Source organism: Lactuca virosa, chromosome 2 (genome assembly GCF_052849685.1).
Source record: "Lactuca virosa cultivar CGN04683 chromosome 2, Lactuca_virosa_CGN04683_v6, whole genome shotgun sequence".
Taxonomy (NCBI): Eukaryota; Viridiplantae; Streptophyta; class Magnoliopsida; order Asterales; family Asteraceae; genus Lactuca; species Lactuca virosa.
Genome location: NC_136427.1, coordinates 88,629,628 through 88,655,330, shown reverse-complemented (window position 1 = coordinate 88,655,330; position 25,703 = coordinate 88,629,628). Strand labels below are relative to the sequence as shown.

The following is a 25,703-nucleotide window of genomic DNA, read 5'->3' as shown; positions in this document are numbered from 1 at the left end:
TATAAGTAATGAAAACTTACAAGAGTGAGAGAAGACTTGATTATGGAAAGAAGGATGCACCAGAGATACTTTAAACTTATTTTTATAACTCTAGAATATATTACAAGAGAGAGAATAAGCAAAGGTTAGGAAGAACTCTTCCAAGGTACATAATATATAAACATAAGAGCCTATACATAGGCCCGGACTTCAAACAAAGATTAAAAACTATAAAACGTTACAGAATAACAACTGAGTGCATTATCGAGTGCATTGTGACAACTGGTTGATTTGATGTCAAGATGCCTCTATTATTGTTGCTTTATAAAAGCAAATGGTGAATATCAACAGGTGTAGAAATTTCCATCGTAAACTCATTAAGTTTTTGTCTTCTTCTTTTGTAGCTTTTCCAATATCATATCTTCAATAGTGGCAAAAGCATCTTCGACAGTGAATTCATCCATAATGTCATTGTTATCATCAATTGGCTGAGATTCTCCTGCAAGACAATTATCATCATTGCCTGTAGATAACATGGAGCTGTCTGACGATTGTTTATTGATGTTTTGAAGCAGGTCTTCTTTCATTTGACGGAAATAGGTCTTGATAATTTCATCTTTTGATGGCGAGGAATTTCCATGTGCTTTGATGGAGTTCAATACTTTTTCATAAGGATTAAAACTGTTGGATTGTTCCTTATGGGATAAAAATTCTTTTTGGGATTTATATTTCAAAATTGCTTGATTGATATTATCAATCGTTTGTTTAGAATTTATCTCATTTGAGGTTTGCCCAAAATTTTGTAGGATATGACCTTTGTAAAGATGGGAACTTATTAGGACTATAATCAACTTCTCGGATCCATTTCCAAATCCAAGGAATTGAAAATTCTATGAAAAAATGTAGAGTAGGTATTACTTCCCTTCCTCCATTGGAATGTTCAAGAGCCTCCTTGTATCTAGGAGCTACATGTAACCATTCAACATATAAAGAGTTGAATGGTTCAGGTAAAATTTGAACACTTGGACCATATGATGTCCACCATTGTGTAAACCAATTTGGCAACTTTTGTTTATAAACTTGGTCACAGATTTTGAAAAACCAAGAATGTTTCTTTTTTGGATTTTCATAAAGAAAAGCTTTATAAAAGCTGTCGATATAATCCCAAAAATTATATTTTATTAAGATCTTTTGTTCAGGGTGAAGAAATTCTCTTTCTCTGAGGGTGCTTAAGCCCCATTCCTCTGCAGATATAATCCTTTTAAATATTACTTTGCTGAAGTTATAAACTTTTTTATCTCCTGCAGAGGAGAAATGTGAAATTTCACATGTACCTGTAGAAATTAGTATATTCTCATAATAATTTCGTGATTTATAGGAACATGCTGCATATGATGCAGTATTCAAATATCTGGAAAATAAATTCCATGGATCATTATTATCCTCAAAATATAACATGATATCTTTCTCTTCTAAAAGAATTATTAAATCTTTATGGGGAGTTAAAATATATTATGAGGAGTCATCATTATCTTCCTCCGAAACTATTTTTGAGAAAGAAGGATTATTATCCTTTTGTTGTTTCAAGAATTGTTGGAAAGCCGAGTATAGTGGATCTCCAGGTTTCGGCATATTAGATGATGATGGTTGGGAGACAATATTTTCAGCTATTAGCAAATTTTTCCCATGTTGAATAAAAGGATATGATCCTCTTCCTCTGCCACCTCTATTAGGGTAGCCACCTCTCCCTCGATTAGACATCAACCTGCAAAATTTAATTTAAAAGTAATATAAGTTTATTCTCTAGAAATTTAAGGCGAGCTCTTAAGCCTATTAATCTGAATCTTAGTGAATGGATTCGTCTAGTATGGCGAAGACGATCAAGTATATTTGTGTTTGTTGTTGGCATATTATCCAATAAGTTGGTTAATTCAACTTCAGTTTCTTTAATTGAGTTTCTTGTATTAGAAACATCATTAGATAATTGTCTTAAATGCACATTGCTCATTTAAAAATTCCCTAGTTAGAAAATCGGGAAGACTATTGTCTTCACCTTTTCGATAGATTATTGACAAATCAAATGGTGCTAAATGAGCTTGCCATCTAGCAAACATTTGCTTGGATACATCATACTTAAAATCTTTGCTAAACATAAATTTTGCTGATTGACAATCAGTAATTACAATAAATTGTTGATTATAAAGATCATCTTGAAATTTTAAAACACATTTGACTATGGCCAGAATTTCTTTGGCAGTAGAAGCATAATTATTTTGTGAATCAGACCATTTTCCTGAATGAAATCTAACTAAATAAACTTGCTTAGTATTTGGGTTAATTTGTTTCAAAACTCCTCCATAACCGATATCGGAGGCATTTGTTTCAATAATTTTTTCCCAATTTGAATTTGCTAAAGATAAATAAGGTAATGATTTTACCTTCTTTTTTATCCTCTGGACTGTTGAGTATGAAGATCAGTCCATGGAACAGGTTTCTTTTTAAGTCTTTCATATAAAATAGCTGTATCTTTGACTAAATCTTTATAAAAAGAAGATATATAATTTAAACTTCCTAAAAACCTTTGTAATTGAGTTTTATCAATAATCTTGTCAGGAAATTTAGAAGCAAACTCTATACTCCTATTTATAGGAATTATATGTCCTTTTTCTATATTATGACCAAGAAATCTGATTTTGGATTGAAATAAAACCATTTTGGGTTGGGATATAACCAAATCATTTTTTTCTATGATTTGTCCAAAGAGATTTAAATGTGTAAAATGATCTTCAATGTTTTTAGAAAAAACTAAGATATCATCGATATAGACTATCATGCAATTGCTATGAGGATAAAAAATATCATTCATAATGTTCTGAAATTTAGAAGGTGCATTTTTTAAACCAAATGGCATAACATTCCATTCATATTGACCAAAAGGGACATTAAAAGCAGTCTTATATCTGTCCTTTTCATCAATTTGGATTTGCCAGTATCCTGATTTTAAATCGAATTTTGAAAATATAATTGCAGTATTTAATCTATCTATTAAATCTTTTTTTATTTGGAATTGGATATCTAATCCACTTTTAAGACTTTATTTAAAGGCTTATAATTAATTACTAGTCTGGGAACTCCTCTTTCTTGTTCTGAATGTTTATTAACATAAAAAGCAGTGCAAGACCAAGCTGATTTAGAAGGTCTAATTAAATTTTTGCTTAGTAAAGAAGATATTTCTTTTTTACAAAGATCCAAATAGTCGTGATTCATTTGACAAGGACGAGCATTGGTTGGAATATTTCTTTCATCAAAATTGTCTTCATATGGAAGAGGAATTATATGTTTCTTTCTTTCCCAAAAAGCATTAGGATGATCTGAACATATTTTCAACACAAACTTATTTCTTAGATGGTTAATTTTTTCTTGTAATTTGGGATTTTGTAATTGTTGATCTATGTTTATAATCAGAATTTCTTCTTTTAGAAAGTTTATTTGATTTGTTTTTAAATCTATAAGATCTATGCAATGGGTGAAAGGTTTTGTAATAAACTCAAAAAATACTTCATAATTTTGGAAATTACCTAAAATTCCCTTTTCATTAACTCCAAATGGCAATATTTTTTGTAAAAATGAAGTGCCTAGGATAATTTCATTGTGAGACATATTCTTAATTATTGTGAAGCTTAATGGGATACAAACTTTATTATTACAAATCTTTGCATTAGACAACTTATAATCAATATCTAATTTTTCTCCACTAACAGTGCGAATCACATAGGTGGATTTTTCAAAATATTTGACAAGAATTAAACCTTCTTGTATACAATTTATATCTGCCCCGCTGTCAACAAGAGCAATAAATTCTTTTCGATAATATTCTCCAATTATTAATTTTATTTTGACATACCATTTTTGGGATGTAACTAATTCCATAGCACTTAAGAATTCACTAGATTCAGTACTTGAAGTTGAAGTCTTAAAATTATTCGATTCTTTTTCAAGGGTAATAATCCTATTTTCTAATTTATTATGATTATTTTTTTAAAAAGTAATTTCTTTTTTCAAATTATTAATTTCTTGCGTGTAATCCATGATTGTTGTGTTTAGTGAAATATTATTTTTCATTTTTAGTCTTTGATATATTTCCTTCATAGAATAAATTTGTTCGTTAACTTGAGTATTTCTTTGATTATTTATTATTTGATCAATAACTTGTGTTCTTAATTCGGAGTCATTTATATTTTTTAGAATAGATAAAATATCTTTATCCAAAACATTTATTTGTAAATTATCCTGAAATTGTGATTGAATATTATATACTTCATCATCACATGAGCAATTATTTTTATCTATACAAAAACAATTATTTTCTTCTTCTTCATTAGAACTACTTGATGATGTATAAATTTCTTCGTCAGACTTTATATTATTTATTTCATCATTAGATGAGGATTCTTCCGAATTGTTTAAAAGAATTTCTTTTAATTTTTCTTTCATATTATCATCTAAATTTAGATTATTAATCTTTTTCTTTATTTTACATTTATTAGCAAAATGACCAATTCTACCACATTTATAACAAGTTGGTGGATTATCTTTCTTCTTTTTATTATGTTTTTCTTTTCTAAAAGTCTTTCTTTTAGATCTGTATTGTTTTTGGTTTTCATTATATTTTTTAAATTTTTTAGGGATATATTCCCTTTTTGATCTCTTTTTATTTTTTAAAGTATCAATACCGAATTGTTCACAAAAATGGCCTAATTGTTGTCTTTCAGTGAGGCGTTGTTTTTTAATCTGTTGATTTAATTTTATTTCATTACACAAGGCTAAGCCTTCTTGGGTACATATTCCGATAAGTTTTCCATATGAATAATTTTCATAAGGAATTTGAGGATGATTTCCCTGTAATTGTTTCCTAACTCTTTCAGCAAAAAGGTTTGGAAGACTATCGATAAATTTTTGTTTCCAATAACTAGAATTACAATCATCTAATTCTAATACTCTGCTCATAAAAGTATCTTTATACCATCTAAATGAGGTTAAGGTTTTACATTTCATACCATTTAGTAAAGTTCTAGTATTACCAGAATTATTTGACCATTTACCCGAAAAATGTTCAATTATACTTAAAAGGAGTGTATAAACTACATCTTGAACTATTGTTTGTGCGGAAGTTGAAGTGTCATCTTCATTTTTAATTTGATTAGTAACTATTTTGGTAGCATTATAAATTTGAATTTTATCTGATTCGTGTAAATAATTATCCCACCAGCCTTTTAATTGACCAGTGAAGCCTGCTATTATCATTTGAGCAACTGTAAGATCAATATTTCCTAATTGTTTTGCACTAGTAGCATATAAAGTCGTCCTTTGGGTTAATAAATATATTTGTCTTTCTGTAAAACCATCTAAATTCCATTCATAGACGTTCTTACCATTATAACTATTATCTTGAATAAACTCCTATTCTTTAAATAAAACGTCTTGAGGAGTAGGTCTATTGTAATAATACTTAGATTGGACGGGTTTTCTAGCAAATTTACCATCATAGCTTTCATATTTTATCTTATTAATACGTTTATCCTGTTCAGATTCAGACTCATTATCTGTTTCATCAATTTTATTTAAAGTATTTATGCTTAAATTTTCAGGTTTTTTTAATTTTTCTAGAATTTGATCTAATTTTGTTTCATTTTTAAATTTAAAATCTTTTATTTCTGGAGGAGGTTGGAAAGTTGCTATTATTTTTTCTTTATTCGGCTTTGTTTTCTCCATTTGAGATGGTTCGATAATTTTATATATGCTTTCTACCTTTTCTTCTATAGAAAGAATTTTTTCTCCAAGAATTATCGAATATAAATTTGTAAAATTATTTTGTTGTATTAATTGGTTAATATGTTCTACGGTTACTTGTAAAGTATTACTTTCAACTAATTTTTTATAAGCCGAAAACTTTAAACTTATATTTTCCCTAGAAATTTGAAAACTTTGTTGTGGCGGAAAAATCGATTTTTGTATATTTCCATTTGTAAGAGTATATTCTCTTTCTATCATGTTTAAATAATTAATTATGTACTTATGAAAAAACCATGGAACAAAATATATAATTTTGTTTATTTTTGATAAATAAGAATAAAACTCATCTTGTATAATTGTTAACTCTTTTTTGGAAAATTCTTGGAATAACCAAATTCTAAAAGGTTCCCTTTTTTCTGTTTTAAATTCATTACAAATTATTGTTCTTGCCGGTGATCCCGGACTAAAATCTATTATTTCTTCTCTATCCATTAAATTGGAAACTTCATTTCTGAGGCAGTAGGATCCTCTTCATAGACACCTTGGACTATATTTTCTTTTATATTTTCTTATCTAATTGAGACGTAGAACACCGAGAAGGAGTTTCTACCTTATATTCTAAAGGCGATATATGTGAATATAAAGATCTAGTTGATCTAGTTCGTCTTAATAAAGGTATTTCTTCATTATCATTTTCGAATTCTATTTGAATCCTTCCTTCGGGTATTTGTATAATTTCTGTAATTTTATTATTCATTTTTGGTTGAGGAGGAACCGCTCCCTCTAAAACCCAATTCTTTGGAAAATCTATTTCATCCCACTTAATAGCTTTTCTAGCTGTTATTTTTGACATATCAAAATTACTTTCTATTAAAATGATTTCATTATTAGGTTTATTAGTTCTTTTACACCTTGGATTCATTGTTTTTAAAGGCCTGTAGTATATTCTATAACATATACATATTAATTCAGATCCTGGCATATAATTATATCCATTTGTTTTAACATTCAAGGTTAAAGCATCAAGTATATTAACATCAGATAACGATAAATGTAGGTTAGGTTAAACATTAAAATATACTTTATAGCCACCATTTGCGGCTATCAGACCCCTGAGAAACCCTAGAGAGCAGAGAGAAGGCTTGTAGTGCAAGAGGAGGGCTATTTCATCATTCTAAGTGTAAGTTTGCAAGAAAGAAGGAAGGAGGACAAACAAGGAAGGTTGAGGAGCTCAGATCTATCACCCATTTCATTAGAGGAGGCTACTAGAGGTACTAATATGTGCTCAAACTCGTGTATTTGGTGTTCTAGTTGAATCTAGGGTTTTCTTATGCCTTCTTTGGCTTGGATTCGAAGTATGTGAGGTCCCAAGGTGGAGTTATTATTAGATCTGGACCTTAAGAGGTCCAGAGAGTCCTATCCATCTTGCTTTTTGCTATTCCATTAGAGATATGGCCCTAGGTTGCCATTTTAGGGGTTATTTCACCCAAAGAAGCCTTATGGTCATTGCATGAGTGTAAAGGTCGGACCTTTACGTGATTATAGTGGTTGAGAAGGCCAGATCTATGGATTAGAGGAACAGATCTGACCTCAGAAGGTCATTTGAGTGTGAGCATGGAATGAACTCGCCGTGTCCATGAACAGACTCGACGCGTTGAGTCGGGTTGCCCCGCGACTCGCGATCTGTGACGACCCGTGGAGTACAGGGTTGACTTAGTGAGTCAAGAGAGGACCAGGGGAGAAGAGAGCAGGCGTGTACTCGCCGAGTCACCCTAGTGCACTCGGCGAGTAGGGTCAACTGTGGCCGTTGACTTTCGTTGACTTTTACAGTTTCGGTCAACAGTTGGACTTTTGAGTCAAGGAGGGGTTAAATGGTCTTTTACCCTTCTGAGGGATCGTAGAAGGGGGTTTAATATAGCATTTGAGAGCCATTACTTATTGAGGACATTTTGTATGTGATTAGGCGGGGGCTAGATCAGTAGATTCGTATGCAAGATCATCCGAGATACCCGAGGTGAGTCTTCTCACTATGCATTACCTAGAGTGGTATTTATGTGTAGACCAGAGGGTCTTGTATGCTATGTGTATGTATGAGATTATGTGCATTGTGTTATATGTATGCTATGTGCTGTATAGACCGGACCGGAGGGTCCAACGATATAGACCGGACCGAAGGGTCCAACGATATAGACCGGACCGAAGGGTCCAACGATACAGACCGGACCGATGGGTCCAACGAGCTATGACCGGACCAGAGGGACCAACGAGCTACGGGACTGGAGGGTCCCGCTGAGACACATTGGACCGGAGGGTCGTTTTGTAGCCTCGAGTGGTGTATGTGTTGCATGTGGTATTTTGGGGAACTCACTAAGCTTTTATGCTTACAGTTGTTGTGTGATGTGTTTCAGGTACTAGTGAGGATCGCGGGAAGGCGCCGACATGATTCGTACACACTCAAGAGATTATGTTTTGAGATTCTGGGATTTGTTATGTGACGATGACATTTGATATATTTTGTTGGGATATTGTTTTTGATGAATGAAAGTTTTGGAAATGAAAAATTGTTTTGAAAAAAATTCACGTCATTACAACTTGGTATCAGAGCCTTGGTTTGAGGGATTCGGGTGCATCTTCGGATGGATCTGAACTCAAACTGAGGAATTGAGAAAGTTTTTCATAAAATAAACAATTTTTCTAAAAGAGTAAAAGATTTTGAGAAAGACAGAAGGAAGCAGTGTGTACGATCAGCCAGCGCCCGAACGGTGATTTCCCAAAATACCCTTACATATTGTGTTATGAGATATGATATGATATGCATGCTAGAGTTGGCTAGGTATTCATATTAGGACTAGAGTGGCCTGATTTTGTGATACCTTAGCCTAGGAAGGATTTTGCTGCTATGTGATGCTTGAGAGCGAGTAGGTAGCAGTGAGGAGCTGATGAGAGGCCTACCGAAGGGTAGCCTATGCCAGTGAGATATAGAGTACTTGTGATCTGGGATCCAAGGAGGAGGACTTAGAGTGAATGCTGATGCGGTGTGGACGGTAGTATAGGGCCCGTACTACTGAAGACACTGGAGCAATGCGCACTCTAAGTAAGAAACCTTAGGGTACCAAGGAACAAGTGGGGTTGGGCAATCGAGTGCGAGTATACTCGATCGAGTCTCTGGTATCTTCATGTTGTGTTTCAGAGACATCATGGTTGGTACACCACACATGCTGGAGGGCAGCGGTATTAGCGATGATGAGATTCGCAGTATGATTATGACGAGATGACCGCGGCGATCCGGAAGGCTATCCGGAGGAATTTGAGTAGCGGATTGAGGAGTGAGGTCATGGTTCGAGCACCATGATAAGTATCGGATTGAGGAGTGATGTCATGGTTCGAGTACCATGATAAGTAGCATATTGAGAGGCGATGTCATGGTTCGAGTGCCATGATGTGAGGTGGAATGAGAAGAGGGAACATGGTTCGAGTACCATGATTCGTAGAAGAGTCAGAGGAGATAACATGGTGCAGGCACCATGATTCATAGCAGATCGAGAGGTGGCCACGCGGTTTGAGTACCATGACATGTGGCGGTTAGTATTTCTGGTTTTTACCGGTTGTTCCATGGGGATTGTCTAAGACTGAGATCAGAGGTGAAGGCCTTGATGAACAAGTTTTAGTGGAGCATCCTTTGAAAAGGGGAAATCGAGTGAGCTCCGAGGGATTATGGGTGATATGCCAGTTGGAGTCGCAAGACTCAGGAATGGTGAATTACGAGAGAATACGGTCTGGGCTGGGCGACCGGCCGATAGTGGAGAGGTCACTTTCTAAGACCCGAGTGGTGCTGTTCTGTTTCCTGTGGGAGACGTAAGAGGTGATGAGGATTCGGTTGTTGAGTTTGGGGGTGAGCCCTGTGGGATTGCACGGCTGGTGATCTTCAACCAGAGTATATGGAAGTAGGTCTATCGCGAGGTAAATATATAGCTTGAACCGGTCGTCAGTGGGGACTGAGAGGGTCAAGGACCAGGATACACCCTAATTGACTATAGTAGGGCATGTGTTAGCTGCAGTGTCGGATGATCAAGAGGAGTATATCAGGGCAGTGGCCCTTATTGTCTTTGATGGGTATTAAGAGTGGAAATATGATTTCTGCTCTTATGATAAGTGACGTGATGGAACGTTGGTTGAGGAGTCGATGATGAGGATTACGGTAGATTATTACTTCCAGACTAAGAGTCAGGGTTATTTCTGGACAGTTGAGAGGTCCGGTGATTGGGTGATGTGAGATTTTGAATGACTAAGAGGTAGTCATGGTGGGAAGTTCTGAGGATTTCACCCGAGTTTCAGGGCATTTGGAGCTGCTCGGTCTCTGTCGGGAGATCATCGAGCGTGCGTAACACCTTCCAAGAGTAGGTGCGATGATTACTGGTGGAAACAGTCGGTGTGATAGATTGTTGGTACACCAATTAGGGATGGTTCGAACCCTGAGCGGGGGAGAACCGAGTATTTTATTTGAGGGAATCCGCACCTGCTGCTAGAGCTACCGAGACCAGGCCAGCGAGGGCCGAGGAACCAAAGGCTCGCGGGAGAGCCTTCCAGTTGATAGCGGAGGAGGTCCGCGCAACACCCAATGTCGTGGCTGGTACTTTTCTTGTGAGTTCTGTACCTGCTTTAGTGTTATCTGACTCGGGAGCGAGTCGATCATTTGTGTCGATAGCGTTTGGTCGACATGTCAGTAGCCGACGAGAGGCGTTGAGTCGACCTCTACGAGTTTCCATAGCTGACGAGCGAGCGGAGTATGCTACGGAGGTGATTCGGGGATGTGTACTCAAGATCTTCGGTGTTGAGTTCCCGATAGCGATGGGGGACGTATGTGTTATGGTGGGCATGGATCGGTTGAGCCAATTTGGGGTTGTCATAGACTGCGAGCGACAGTTGGTGACGATACGAGACCCCAGTGGGGGAGTACTTACGGTATACGGCGAGGGTATCCGATGTGGGTCGGCGTTTTGTTCAGCCGCCAGAGCGAGACAGAGGTTGCAGCAAGGCTGCAGCGGGTATATGGCCTATGTGATGGACACACAAGAGGCCGCTGGGAGGCCAAGTTCGATGGATGACGTTCCGATAGTGCGTGAGTTCCCGGATGTTTTTCCCGAGGAGTTGCCGGGTGTGCCTCCCGAGAGGCAAGTAGAGTTTCGCATCGAGTTGGTTTCGGGGGGCAGCGCCTATCGCCAAGGCGCCTTATCGCCTTGCGCCGCCAGAGACGTAGGAGTCATCATCGCAGCTTCAGGAGCTGCTGGGGAAGGGTGTTTTGTTATGACAATTGTAGTCATATGTTGTTGTGATGCTACGGGAAGCCGTAGTACTCACTAGTCAGAGGTTGTTGTGATGCTACGGGAAGCCGTAGTACTCACTAGTCAGAGGTTGTTGTGATGCTACGGGAAGCCGTAGTACTCACTAGTCAGAGGTTGTTGTGATGCTACGGGAAGCCGTAGTACTCACTAGTCAGAGGTTGTTGTGATGCTACGGGAAGTCGTAGTACTCACTAGTCAGAGGTTGTTGTGATGCTACGGGAAGCCGTAGTACTCACTAGTCTGGGGATGTTATGATGCTACGGGAAGTCGTAGTACTCGCTAGTCAGAGGTTGCTGTGATGCTATGGGAAGCCGTAGTACTCACTAGTCAGAGGTTGTTGTGATGCTACGGGAAGCCGTAGTACTCACTAGTCAGAGGTTGTTGTGATGCTACGGGAAGCCGTAGTACTCACTAGTCTAAGCATGTTATGATGCTACGGGAAGCCGTAGTACTCGCTAGTCAGAGGTTGTGGTGATACCGCGGGAAGCCGTAGTACTCACCAGTCAGTAAGAAGTTGATGAGATACTATGGGGAAAACATAGTTCATGCTAGTTAGCGAGAGGCTGTTATGAGGAAGCATTCTTGATCAGAGCATGCCACAGGAGGGTTTTAGGCTTGAAAAGCCCTACGCATGAGTTTTGGGAGCCTGGTGGTCGGACCAGGGGTGAGACTGGGGTCTCCTCAATGATTGGGAATCATTATATTCTGAGTAAGTGTGGACATCACAATCCGAAGGGATTGGATAAGTGAAGTACGCATGGGTTGCGGGTCACAAGCTATGAGTTGAATGGGTCATTGGAACGAGCGATTACAACTACGGGTCGGACCAAACTCTCTAGTTGAGTTGAGTCCTGGTGCTGTGTTGTATAGACCGTACCGAAGGGTCCAACGATATAGACCGGACCGAAGGGTCCAACGATGAGTATCAGGTGATAGAGGTTGGGGTTGAGTCGATCTCCAGTTGGGAAGGTAGCATTCGCTTAGGGCTAAGAGAACTTCGTGACTTGAGTGTCACAGGGCCGAGGTAGTTGTTATGGGGGGGAGGTGTCGGACCCCCGTTTGCTGGGAAAAAGTAGGACAACACATGATGGGTAGCACTGAGATAGTGCTTCAGACGACAGAACAGATACATCAGGTTAGACAGAGGTTACTGACGGCTCAGAGTCGTCAGAAGGGTTATGTGGATCGACGACGATCCGAGCTGGAGTTCTAGGTGGGGGACTTCGTACTCCTGAAAGTATCTCCTTGGAAAGGAGTGATCCGATTCAGGAAGAGGGGCAAGCTGGGGCCTCGGTATATCGGTCCGTTTAGGGTGACCGTGAGGGTAGGCAGAGTAGCATATCGGTTAGAGCTACCTGCAGAGTTGAGCCAGATTCATGATACCTTCCACGTGTCTCAGTTGAGGAAGTGTATAGCCGACGAGTCGGCAGTGGTACCGCTGGAGGATATTCAGGAGGATGCGAGCCTGAAATATGCGGAAAGGCCAATCGCGATCCGGGATCGGAAGATCAAGGTTCTGAGGAACAAGGAGGTGTCATTGGTGCAGGTCCAGTGGCAACATCGGAAGGGGTCCGAGCTGACCTGGGAGCCGGAGTTGGAGATGCGGGAGCAGCATCCGGAGTTGTTTGTCGAGCAGGACTTCGAGGGCGAAGTCTGATTCTAGTGGGGGAGAATTGTAACATCCAGATTCCCAGGTATTTCATTTTAAGTATTTATATTGAGTTTTGGAGAGGGACTCGGCGAGTAGGCGCATAGACTCGCCGAGTAGGATCGCGCATGGTTGGACTGATTTAGTGACGGACTCGGCGAGTCCATACGTGGACTCGGCGAGTCCACGCTGTTTAATGAAACCCTAATTCTCGGGGCCTGAGTCCTATTTAAGGACGTTTATAGCCACCATTTGCGGCTATCAGACCCCTGAGAAACCCTAGAGAGCAGAGAGAAGGCTTGTGGTGCAAGAGGAGGGCTATTTCATCATTCTAAGTGTAATTTTGCAAGAAAGAAGGAAGGAGGACAAACAAGGAAGGTTGAGGAGATCAGATCTATCACCCATTTCATCAGAGGAGGCTACTGGAGGTACTAATATGTGCTCAAACTCGTGTATTTGGTGTTCTAGTTGAATCTAGGGTTTTCTTATGCCTTCTTTGGCTTGGATTCGAAGTATGTGAGGTCCCAAGGTGGAGTTATTATTAGATCTGGACCTTAAGAGGTCCAGAGAGTCCTATCCATCTTGCTTTTTGCTATTCCATTAGATATATGGCCCTAAGTTGCCATTTTAGGGGTTATTTCACCCAAAGAAGCCTTATGGTCATTGCATGAGTGTAAAGGTCGGACCTTTACGTGATTATAGTGGTTGAGAAGGCCAGATCTATGGATTAGAGGAACAGATTTTACCTCAGAAGGTTATTTGAGTGTGAGCATGGAATGAACTCGCCGAGTCCATGAACGGACTCGACGAGTTGAGTCGGGTTGCCCCGCGACTCGCGATCTGTGACGACCCGTGGAGTATAGGGTTGACTCAGTGAGTCAAGAGAGGACCAAGGGAGAAGAGGGCAGGCGTGTACTCGCCGAGTCACCCTAGTGCACTCGGCGAGTAGGGTCAACTGTGGCCGTTGACTTTCGTTGACTTTTAGGGTTTCGGTCAACAGTTGGACTTTTGAGTCAAGGAGGGGTTAAATGGTCTTTTACCCTTCTGAGGGATCGTAGAAGGGGGTTTAATCTAGCATTTGAGAGCTATTACTTATTGAGGACATTTTGTATGTGATTAGGCGGGGGCTAGATCAGTAGATTCGTGTGCAAGATCATCCGAGATACCCGAGGTGAGTCTTCTCACTATACATTACCTAGAGTGGTATTTATGTGTAGACCAGAGGGTCTTGTATGCTATGTGTATGTATGAGATTATGTGCATTGTGTTATATGTATGTTATGTGCTGTATAGACCGGACCGGAGGGTCCAACGATATAGACCGGACCGAAGGGTCCAACGATATAGACCGGACCGAAGGGTCCAACGATACAGACCGGACCGAAGGGTCCAACGAGCTATGACCGGACCAGAGGGTCCAACGAGCTACGGGACTGGAAGGTCCCGCTGAGACACATCGAACCGGAGGGTCGTATTGTAGCCTCGAGTGGCGTATGTGTTGCATGTGGTATTTTGGGGAACTCACTAAGCTTTTATGCTTACAGTTGTTGTGTGATGTGTTTCAGGTACTAGTGAGGATCGTGGGATGGCGCCGGCATGATTCGTACACACTCAGGAGATTATGTTTTGAGATTCTGGGATTTGTTATGTGACGATGACATTTAATATATTTTGTTGGGATATTGTTTTTGATGAATGAAAGTTTTGGAAATGAAAATTTGTTTTGAAAAAAATTCACGTCGTTACAGTACTGCTAAAAAACTTTCGGGTAAACCTTGTAAAGTTAGAGGTTTAAAAGCAATTTGCACTAATCCTACATGTAAATAATTATGAGTATATTGATATCTATGGATATCCTCATATGTTAATAATTTAACAACCATATCATCTTGATTCATTGTCAAATTTTCTTCAGTTGTTTTAACTGATTGTGTTAAACCTAATTCTTCAAAACTACCTAACTCATATAAAACTTTTGGTTGTATTTTAGGAATTGTCCATTTATTTAGTAAATCCAACTGTTTTGGTATTTCATATTCTTCATTTATTTGATTTTTGACATTATTTCTATTATTCTTTTTGAACATGTGAAAATTCATTTGGAAAATAAGTGTTAAATAATCTTATGAAACACATGCTCTGATACCATTTAATCACAGAGAAGGCCCAGGGTACCATATAGTTATGTCAAAATACAGTCATAGGATTATAATTTACAATAATCAGGTAATTTAATTTGAAACGTTGAAATACCGAGTCAAAATACAGTCATAGGATTATAATTTACAATAATCAGGTAATTTAATTTCAAATTAACTTACTTGTTATCAACCTAGACTTTTGTATTTCAAATAACTATATGATACCGAAGGTTTCTACAAGATTAGTAAAGCCATAATTTCATGAGATTACTTAACACTTAAAAGGGTTTAGCCTATCATTAGGCTAGTCCAAGGTACATAATATATAAACATAAGAGCCTATATATAGGCCCGGACTTCAAACAAAGATTAAAAACTATAAAATGTTACAGAATAACAACTGAGTGCACTATCGAGTGCATTGTGACAACTGGTTGATTTGATGTCAAGATGCCTCTATTATTGTTGCTTTATAAAAGCAAATGGTGAATATCAACAGGTGTAGAAATTTCCATCGTAAACTCATTAAGTTTTTGTCTTCTTCTTTTGTAGCTTTTCCAATATCATATCTTCAATAGTGGCAAAAGCATCTTCGACAGTGAATTCATCCATAATGTCATTGTTATCATCAATTGGCTGAGATTCTCCTGCAAGACAATTATCATCATTGCCTGTAGATAACATGGAGCTGTCTGACGATTGTTTATTGATGTTTTGAAGCAGGTCTTCTTTCATTTGACAGAAATAGGTCTTGATAATTTCATCTTTTGATGGCGAGGAATTTCCTTGTGCTTTGATGGAGTTCAATACTTTTTCATAAGGATTAAAACTGTTGGATTGTTCCTTATGGGATAAAAATTCTTTTTGGGATTTATATTTCAAAATTGCTTGATTGATATTATCAATCGTTTGTTTAGAATTTATCTCATTTGAGATCGGATCTTTTTGTAACAATTTTGCCCAAAATTTTGTAAGATATGACCTTTGTAAAGATGGGAACTTATTAGGACTATAATCAACTTCTGGGATCCATTTCCAAATCCAAGGAATTGAAAATTCTATGAAAAAATGTAGAGTAGGTATTACTTCCCTTCCTCCATTGGAATGTTCAAGAGCCTCCTTGTATCTAGGAGCTACATGTAACCATTCAACATATAAAGATTTGAATGGTTCAGGTAAAATTTGAACACTTGGACCATATGATGTCCACCATTGCGTAAACCAATTTGGCAACTTTTGTTTATAAACTTGGTCACAGATTTTGAAAAACCAAGAATGTTTCTTTTTTGCATTTTCATAAAGAAAAGCTTTATAAAAGCTGTCGATATAATCCCAGAAATTATATTTTATTAAGATCTTTTGTTCAGGGTGAAGAAATTCTCTTTCTCTGAGGGTGCTTAAGCCCCATTCCTCTGCAGATATAATCCTTTTAAATATTACTTTGCTGAAGTTATAAACTTTTTTATCTCCTGCAGAGGAGAAATATGAAATTTCACATGTACCTGTAGAAATTAGTATATTCTCATAATAATTTCGTGATTTATAGGAACATGTTGTATATGATGCAGTATCCAAATATTTGGAAAATAAATTCCATGGATCATCATTATCCTCAAAATATAACATGATATACTTCTCTTCTAAAAGAATTATTAAATATTTATGGGGAGTTAAAATATATTCTGAGGAGTCATCATTATCTTCCTCCGAAACTATTTTTGAGAAAGAAGGATTATTATCCTTTTGTTGTTTCAAGAATTGTTGGAAAGCCGATTATTGTGGATCTCCAGGTTTCGGCATATTAGAAGATGATGGTTGGGAGACAATATTTTCAGCTATTAGCAAATTTTTCCCATGTTGAATAAGAGGATATGATCCTCTTCCTCTGCCACCTCTATTAGGCTAGCCACCTCTCCCTCGACTAGACATAAACCTGCAAAATTTAATTTAAAAGTAATATAAGTTTATTCTCTAGAAATTTAAGGCGAGCTCTTAAGCCTATTAATCTGAATCTTAGTGAATGGATTCGTCTAGTATGGCGAAGACGATCAAGTATATTTGTGTTTGTTGTTGGCATATTATCCAATAAGTTGGTTAATTCAACTTCAGTCTCTTTAATGGAGTTTCTTGTATTAGAAACATCATTAGATAATTGTCTTAAATGCACATTGCTCATTTAAAAATTCCCTAGTTAGAAAATCGGGAAGACTATTGTCTTCACCTTTTCGATAGATTATTGTAAAATCAAATGGTGCTAAATGAGCTTGCCATCTAGCAAACATTAGCTTGGATACATCATGCTTAAAATCTTTGTTAAACATAAATTTTGCTGATTGACAATCAGTAATTACAATAAATTGTTGATTATAAAGATCATCTTGAAATTTTAAAACACATTTGACTATGGCCAGAATTTCTTTGGCAGTAGAAGCATAATTATTTTGTGAATCAGACCATTTTCCTGAATGAAATCTAACTAAATAAACTTGCTTAGTATTTGGGTTAATTTGTTTCAAAACTCCTCCATAACCGATATCGGAGGCATTTGTTTCAATAATTTTTTCCCAATTTGAATTTGCTAAAGATAAATAAGGTAATGATTTTACCTTCTTTTTTATCCTCTGGACTGTTGAGTATGAAGATCAGTCCATGGAACAGGTTTCTTTTTAAGTCTTTCATATAAAATAGCTGTATCTTTGACTAAATCTTTATAAAAAGAAGATATATAATTTAAACTTCCTAAAACCCTTTGTAATTGAGTTTTATCAATAATCTTGTCAGGAAATTTAGAAGCAAACTCTATACTCCTATTTATAGGAATTATATGTCTTTTTTCTATATTATGACCAAGAAATCTGATCTTGGATTGAAATAAAACGATTTTGGGTTGGGATATAACCAAACCATTTTTTCTATGATTTGTCCAAAGAGATTTAAATGTGTAAAATGATCTTCAATGTTTTTAGAAAAAACTAAGATATCATCGATATAAACTATCATGCAATTGCTATGAGGATAAAAAATATCATTCATAATGTTCTGATATTCAGAAGGTGCATTTTTTAAACCAAATGGCATAACATTCCATTCATATTAACCAAAAGGGACATTAAAAGCAGTCTTATATCTGTCCTTTTCATCAATTTGGATTTGCCAGTATCCTGATTTTAAATCGAATTTTGAAAATATAATTGCAGTATTTAATCTATCTATTAAATCTTTTTTATTTGGAATTGGATATCTAATCCACTTTAAGACTTTATTTAAAGGCTTATAATTAATTACTAGTCTGGGAACTCCTCTTTCTTGTTCTGAACATAAAAAGCAGTGCAAGACCAAGCTGATTTAGAAGGTCTAATTAAATTTTTGCTTAGTAAAGAAGATATTTCTTTTTTACAAAGATCTAAATAGTCGTCATTCATTTGACAAGGATGAGCCTTGGTTGGAATATTTCTTTCATCAAAATTGTCTTCATATGGAAGAGGAATTATATGTTTCTTTCTTTCCCAAAAAGCATTAGGATGATCTGAACATATTTTTAACACAAACTTATTTCTTAGATGGTTAATTTTTTCTTGTAATTTGGGATTTTGTAATTGTTGATCTATGTTTATAATCAGAATTTCTTCTTTTAGAAAGTTTATTTGATTTGTTTTTAAATCTATAAGATCTATCCAACGGGTGAAAGGTTTTCTAATAAACTCAAAAAATATGAAGTATTTTTAATACTCTTTCACCTCTGTGGACACGTGCAATAGGTGGCTCCGGTATCCAAGTGAGATTTTAATACTCTTTCACCTCCGTCGCATGTCGCCAACACCACCAAAGCTACGTCTGTTTGTTTTTTTATGCGGTGGTGTCTCCGATGCTGGTGATAGCGGTGTCTGGGAATCCGGGATTTTTTTTCCTGACGGATTCTTTATCCACTCAAATCAGGTAGTTTCAGATCAATCGGTTTTAGATCAGCCTCATCGGGTGTATTAACAAAGTTTTGGAATGGATTGCTACAGATTGGAGGACATCGACAGGAAACCACACCTACGTTTGCCTTCTCCGTTGAATTCTGCTTTGTCGGCGCAATTGGTTTGCTAGATTCAAAGACCAGTAGGTTCCTATCACTCTTCTATTCTTTGTAAACACTTTATTTCCTTCGTATGGTAATTATCTGTAACATATATATTTTATATGTTATATACTGTTTTTATAGTTACAAAACTATTCACCAAAATGTATCTGAAAACTGCCCCTACATACTATTTTTATAGTTACAAATTTTTTATTCTAATATTTTTGGACCAAACTGCCCCTACATACTATTTTTATAGTTACAAATTTTTTATTCTAATATTTTTGGACCAAACTGCCCCTGCATACTGTTTCTATAGTTAAAAATTTTGATTTTAAGATTTTTGGACGAAACTGCCCCTGCATATTGTTTTTAAACTTTAAAAAACTTGTTTTTAACAGTTTTAGACCAAACTGCCCCTGCATACTAACTTTTATTTTAACAGTTTTGGACGAAAATGCCCTTGCATAATGTTTTTATACTTAAAAAATTTGAATTTAACAATTTTGGATGACACTACTCTTGCATATCGTTTTTATAGTCTATCTTTTTTTGATTTCAACGATTTTGAACTCAGATTGATGTTGAATATATTTAAATAGTAAATTGAGTAAATAGCGATATACTTTGCATTTTGTTTTTATTCATTTACCAAAAAACAAAGTACATAGTCATTTTTTGCTTTTCCATATTTACGTGCTAAATGCAATAAATAGCAACGAGCTTTGAATTTACACATTTCTTCGGTTTTTTTTTGTAATTTCTTTTATTTATTTTTTTCCAAAAACCAAACTACATTGCTATTAGGTGCATTGTCCATTTTTACTAGTAAAATGACCCAAATGGCAACATACTTTCAATTTATATGTATTTTTTTTCCATTTTTACGAGTGAAATGCCCCAAGTGCATTCTCATTTAGGAAAGAACCATGGATACACCAGCCGTCGGATTTAATCTCCGATTTCACAACTTCACCATTCTTTAAGGTAACTTCTATACCGGACTAATGCTATGTTTGTGTTTTTGTTGTCTAAGATTACATTTTCTAATTTTGTTTTTATTTTTTATTGTTGCACAGCAGCTGTTCGCTGGAATACCTACATGAATCTACATGTCAAGAATGAAGCTTTTTTTAGGTGAATTTGTCACCGCCATTATTCGTTGATTTGTAGTATCACCAGGTAACTTTTGTTAATTTTTATGTTCCTTTTACTATGTTTAATATATAGATCGGTAATAAAATGAATGAACATTAATAGATCATGCATTTGGGCAATTGAGTTTATGAAAATACTTTTTTTTCAGGGGTAGCTGTTGCCTGGAAAGCTGTAAATGTGAAAACTGGAACTACAGTGGTCGTATTTGGACTAGGTGCAATTAGGCAAGTTGTATGATTCTTATGAACTTATATAAAGATACAACTTTCAGCTCTTACATATAATGACTTTAATAAATTTTTGTAATTGAACATAATAAATAAAATGTGATGACCATTGACCAATGAAGTAGTCAATTACTTTCACTTTCAGCCAATGGTTGTTTCTAGTGTAGGTTCAACAGGAAAACAAGTGGCACATGTTTGGTTTTGAACTGATAATTCACCAATTTGAATTTGGGAGGTTCATGTAGTGCCTTCAAATTGGAATCCTACCAAGTTGATTCTATAGAAGAACAAAATTGTAAATTTTATGTGGATTATACAAAATTTAGAATTTTAACTTGGGCCCTTTTAACTTTGGTCTGTATGTGATTTTGAAGATGGCTTTACTGATTCGATTATCAAAAGACGAAAACTACGGTCAAAACCGAACCCCGCGGAGCGGGGTTTCCCACCTAGTTGTTATTAAATAGGTAAATATTGTATTTGTCCGACTTAAACTCTAAATATCATATTTACCTTTCTTAATGTTTTATAATATCAATTTTGCCCGAATCTATTTTTTTAATAGTTTTTATTACTTAATAATCCTTTTTTATAATTTTAAATCATTATTGGTAATTAAATAACATGATCTTATTTTACCTGTGACCCTCTTCCTCACGATCGTCCAGTTTGTCTTCCTCGTTTCCCTGTCACACATTTCTTCTTGCAAACAAATACTAGCATCATTATGTGGAAGCAGAACTACCTCGAAAGTAGAAACTATGACAGGGTTTGCATTGAGAACTTGATTAAGGAAAAGTATGAAGAAAAGAGATGGGCTTCTAAAGATAGAATACTCAGTTCGGCCTTAGAGGTTTCAAGAAAACAAAGCCCCTACACAATTTCAAAAACCTACTGAAAAAGCTCATGTACATATAACATATTGATTCTCAGCTATTGGATCACAAGAGGTAACAAATTGATTCTCAGCTATTGGATCACAAGAGGTTCTTCTGAATTTACTTATGTGTCTACATGTTTTAGATTATGAACACTAGTTCCTGGCAATGAAAAAGATCATATTGCCCTTTTTCATCTTACATTATAAAGTTGGATACTTGTTCTTGAAAAGACTTATTTTGAATTTGCTAATAAAAAACAAAGAAAGTTAAATTGACCAATTTACCCCTCTGTCAAAACTTATAAGTGGATTTTTTCAAGATTAGATTAAAAAAATTATGAGAATGCAAAAAACTTACCAAAATTGTTGGCATTGGATAATCTCAAGAAGCAGACAACTAAAGAGATGGTGTTTCGTCATGTGGTACACCTGCAAGACCAACTAAATAAAGGGTGTTTTGTTAATTTTCTTTTTTAACTATTAAACAACAGGGAGGGGAGGGGGATATTAAATAGCCAAATTAGAAAGAAAAATAAGTTAATCTTAAACTTCTGTTTTGTGACAAATTGCTTCTAGTTATCACACCAACCAATGCTGTTAGCAAGAAAGTATGTGTGTAATGTAGAGATGCAAAAAGTGAACTGTTTTTTTTAACCGGAAGTAAAAAACCGAACCAGTTATGTTGAAAACCAGTTTTAACAAAAATTAAACCGGTGGTTTTTAAACCAAAAAAATGATTTTTGAACAACCGTTCAATTCCAAAAAAAAAAAACTAAAAAAACCAAACCGGTTTTCCAATAATCGTTTTTTTATAATAAAAAAAATGCAACCGGTTTTATTTTTAAAATTGGTTTTTGTCACAAAACATGTTGCTAATCCATCAACACTAAGCACACACACACATTGATGGTTGCACATTGCCATTCACTGTCATGTTTATTTTCTCCTCCTCCTTCAACATACGTATATTTATTTTCTTCAACAAAAAAAAAACTTCCTACCAGTGAGCGTGAGGCACAGTTACTAATATATCTAGATTTTCTTACCATTCTTTGTAGTTTACCCTTTCTTTTTCCTCCAAACAGCTATTACTCACGTGTGTTGGCTATTTGGCTTTCTTCTTATCCCCATTAAATCATGAATCAAACTCCTGTCAGACTAAAAACAAACATATAGAAGCAAAATCATAGAGCAACTCAATCTGTATATATACAATTACTCTAAGATTTAAGACATTAAAAAAGGAAGATAAATTCGAGCCGAAGAACCATATACCTGAAACTGTCGAGGGAGAAAATTTTCTGAAGAAACAAAACCCTTTTTCTCATTTCTCTGTTAAAAGTCAGACAAAGAATGGAAAAAATATTGTCAATGAGAAGTATGAAATGAAGAAATCTATAAAATTGAACCTTCACAAACAAACTCGTTGCTACCTTCTGGAAAGAAATTACACCTTTAGGCAATCAGAAAATTACCTCAGTACTCGCTAACTTTAGTTCTTGGATCATAATGAAAAGCTTCACAGGTCATGTTCTTCAGGATCAGAATATTAAGTGGTGCCTGGTGGGGACGGTGGAGCCACTTTAGTGTTAGGTTTTCCAGTTAACGGTGTGTGATGGTGGTGTTGATAGTGACGGCGAGATAGACTTACGGTTTCTCATTTTGACTTAAGGTAGAAGCGGGGCGGTAGAGGGGTGGCCGTGGAAGTAATGACAACATCAGGAGGAGGGTGACGGTAGCAACGACATCAGGTGGTTACGGAGGCCTGATTGAAGAGAGTAAGGAGGAAGACCGAAGAGATTTGGGAGAAACGGGGTTGAAGATGTGTGGAGGATTTTAGGATTTTCCGTAAAAGAAAATCTATAACTGTAAGTTACAAATGAGATAAGCGGTATTCGTAGAGAAAAGAAGAACAGTAGTGGAGTAGGAGTGGTGGCGATAAGCGGAGATATTCATCTTTTAATTTCATGTTGACGGAATTGATTTGGTTTCAAATGGATGTGGAATCAGAGGAGTTCAAGAAGGAAAGATAAAAAGAGGAAGGTTGGGCAATTTTGGAAAATCAGTTAGATGATAGGAGCGGGAAAAATCGAGGGGAGGGGGCTAAGAGAATGCCACGTGGCAAAAATGCTCTTATTTATTAGATTAGGGGATAAGTAGTATGTTAATAAAAGACGAAGTGTTCTGAAAATTTGAACTACTTATTCATATATGAATAACAAATGAACTGTAACAAAATTATCATAATATTGTTCTTCATATATGAATATAACTTGTGAGAAAAGCTAATACATGTTTTATTCATATGTGAATATAACATGTGATGAGAGTTAATGTAAATTGTAAAAAGTTTATTATATGTTAAATTCATATATAAATGATACTTAAATCATCAAAAAAAGTAATCATATTTTTTTTATTTATAAGTGAATAACGAATATACTGTAGTAAAAATCTGATCCATTTTTATTCACTTATGAATAACGATAGTTTAAACTATAAAAAAATATAAATTTTAATTTATCTTCATATTATATCAATATGGATGTGTTTATAGAGAATAAAAAATTATGATTTTTGATATATTTAAAATCATTTTTCGATAAAAATAACTCCTTCAAAATTAAAAAAACGAAAAAAAAAACTATGATTTTGTATATATTAATGTAATAATTATTATGGTTTAAGGAAACATGTTTTGTTGGAAAATGCATGTGTATCCCTTTTCCCATTTCTGTCGGTAGGATAGAGCCTTTTGAGACAAAAAATAAATGACTACCTGAGAATGATTTCCTAATTCTCAACCTTTTTTATTTTCCTCAATTGAACTTACATCTCTCTCTCTCTCTCTCCATATATATCAATATATATATATATATATATATATATATATATATATATATATATATATATATATATATATACAGAGAGAGAGAGAGAGAGAGAGAGGAAGGATCATTTGAGAACCTATAGTTTCCGAGAACCCGAGAACCTAATGAGGATCGTTAGATCAAAATAAATGATGGTTAGGATGTTTTGTGGTATTTTTGTAAATACCTAGGAAAAAAAGACACGGGGGCATGTTTTTGAAATGAATCAGGGGTATTTTACTATAAAAAATTCATACCCATTTATCGAACTGAGTCACATCAACCTATACGCTCTCTCGCCCTCTTCATCCCACCTATCTCTACCCTTCATTCCACCTCCGACAATGAATCGTAGAAACAATATACTGATGGTGTGTTATGGATCGACTGGTCGATGACATTCCTCACCAATGGTGATTTTATTAAATAGTAGCTACCTAGGGTTTTCGAAGGGTTGAAATCGATTTTGTTTTTTGAATTTTTTGATACAACTGTGTTTCCGATTTGTCGATCATACATGTAAGCGAAGATGAAGTAAAAGAAAATCGAATGGCTGTGATGGTGGAATTTGTTCCAGAGCACGTATTAAACAAGTTGCTCCATTGTCCATAATGTCTGGCCCTGAATGCTGCAAGAACCCACCTACACTCTCCTCGGGCTGTGAATCTAGTGATGTCCTGCAAATCTCGTCTCTTAATTCTTACGTTAACGGAAACACTGATTCGAAGATCGCCGTTGTTCTGATTTCCGATGTTTATGGTACGCTACTTCACTCCACTCTTAATATTCTTATTTACTAACTCTAACTACTGTAATAAATGAAAAGATTTATATCTGGATGTTCACTACTTACTCTTACAAAAATTAGGTTTTAATCCATAAATAATTTACTTTTCGAGAAGTCTTTAAAACACCTGTATGTGATTGCAACACGTTACTTACTGTGAAGCCTGTCTCTTAAAATCACTAGTGCTTTTCGTATTTTGAAAATAGTTTGTATGATCATCTGATTGCTGTAACTTATTTCTGTCTGGTATCTTTTCTGCAGGTTATGGAGCTCCAAAATTAAGGTGCTTCTTCCATTAAAGAATGGAAGTATTCTTTAATGGACGTTCTGTTCAATTTCACATCAGCTTCTTCCATTCAGTGTCTCTTTCCGACTTCTTCTCCTTGATTTCAGGTGCTTCTCTTACCTCTATACCTTAAAAATGTATGTATATGCTTTGTAATCACTTACTTGGTTTGATATGTTTCTCCTTTATGCCTTGTTTTCTCTATTTCGATTTCGTTGAGTTTGATTGTTTGCATTTTACTTTTGTGCATTGTTATCCATCATAATTCATAAACTTATGGGTTTTATTGGGGTTATCTAGTTTGGTTATAAATGTGGTTGGGTAACATAGTTATTTAATGTTTCTTGGTGGATTAGCAGGATCCACCTACATGTTTCATTTATAGGATGTGAGTTTTAAATGCTCATATTTCTACATAGGGCAACAATGTGAAGATTCAAGCAGAAGCTAAAAAGACAAAAAAGTTCACTACAGAGCTTGATAGGTGATTATTTTTTAAGTTGGATTTGTTTTTTATTTTCATTTT

General features: G+C 35.7%; 1 long non-coding RNA gene across 1 annotated transcript; it reads left to right on the top strand.

Annotated features, from left to right (window-relative positions):
• Window positions 1-18,665: 18,665 nt before the first annotated feature.
• LOC145156438 (uncharacterized) lies at window positions 18,666-20,152 on the top strand. Its single transcript, XR_013736705.1, has 3 exons — window positions 18,666-19,007; window positions 19,861-19,956; window positions 20,052-20,152. It is a non-coding gene; the product is annotated as an uncharacterized LOC145156438 (long non-coding RNA).
• The last annotated feature ends 5,551 nt before the right edge of the window (window positions 20,153-25,703 follow it).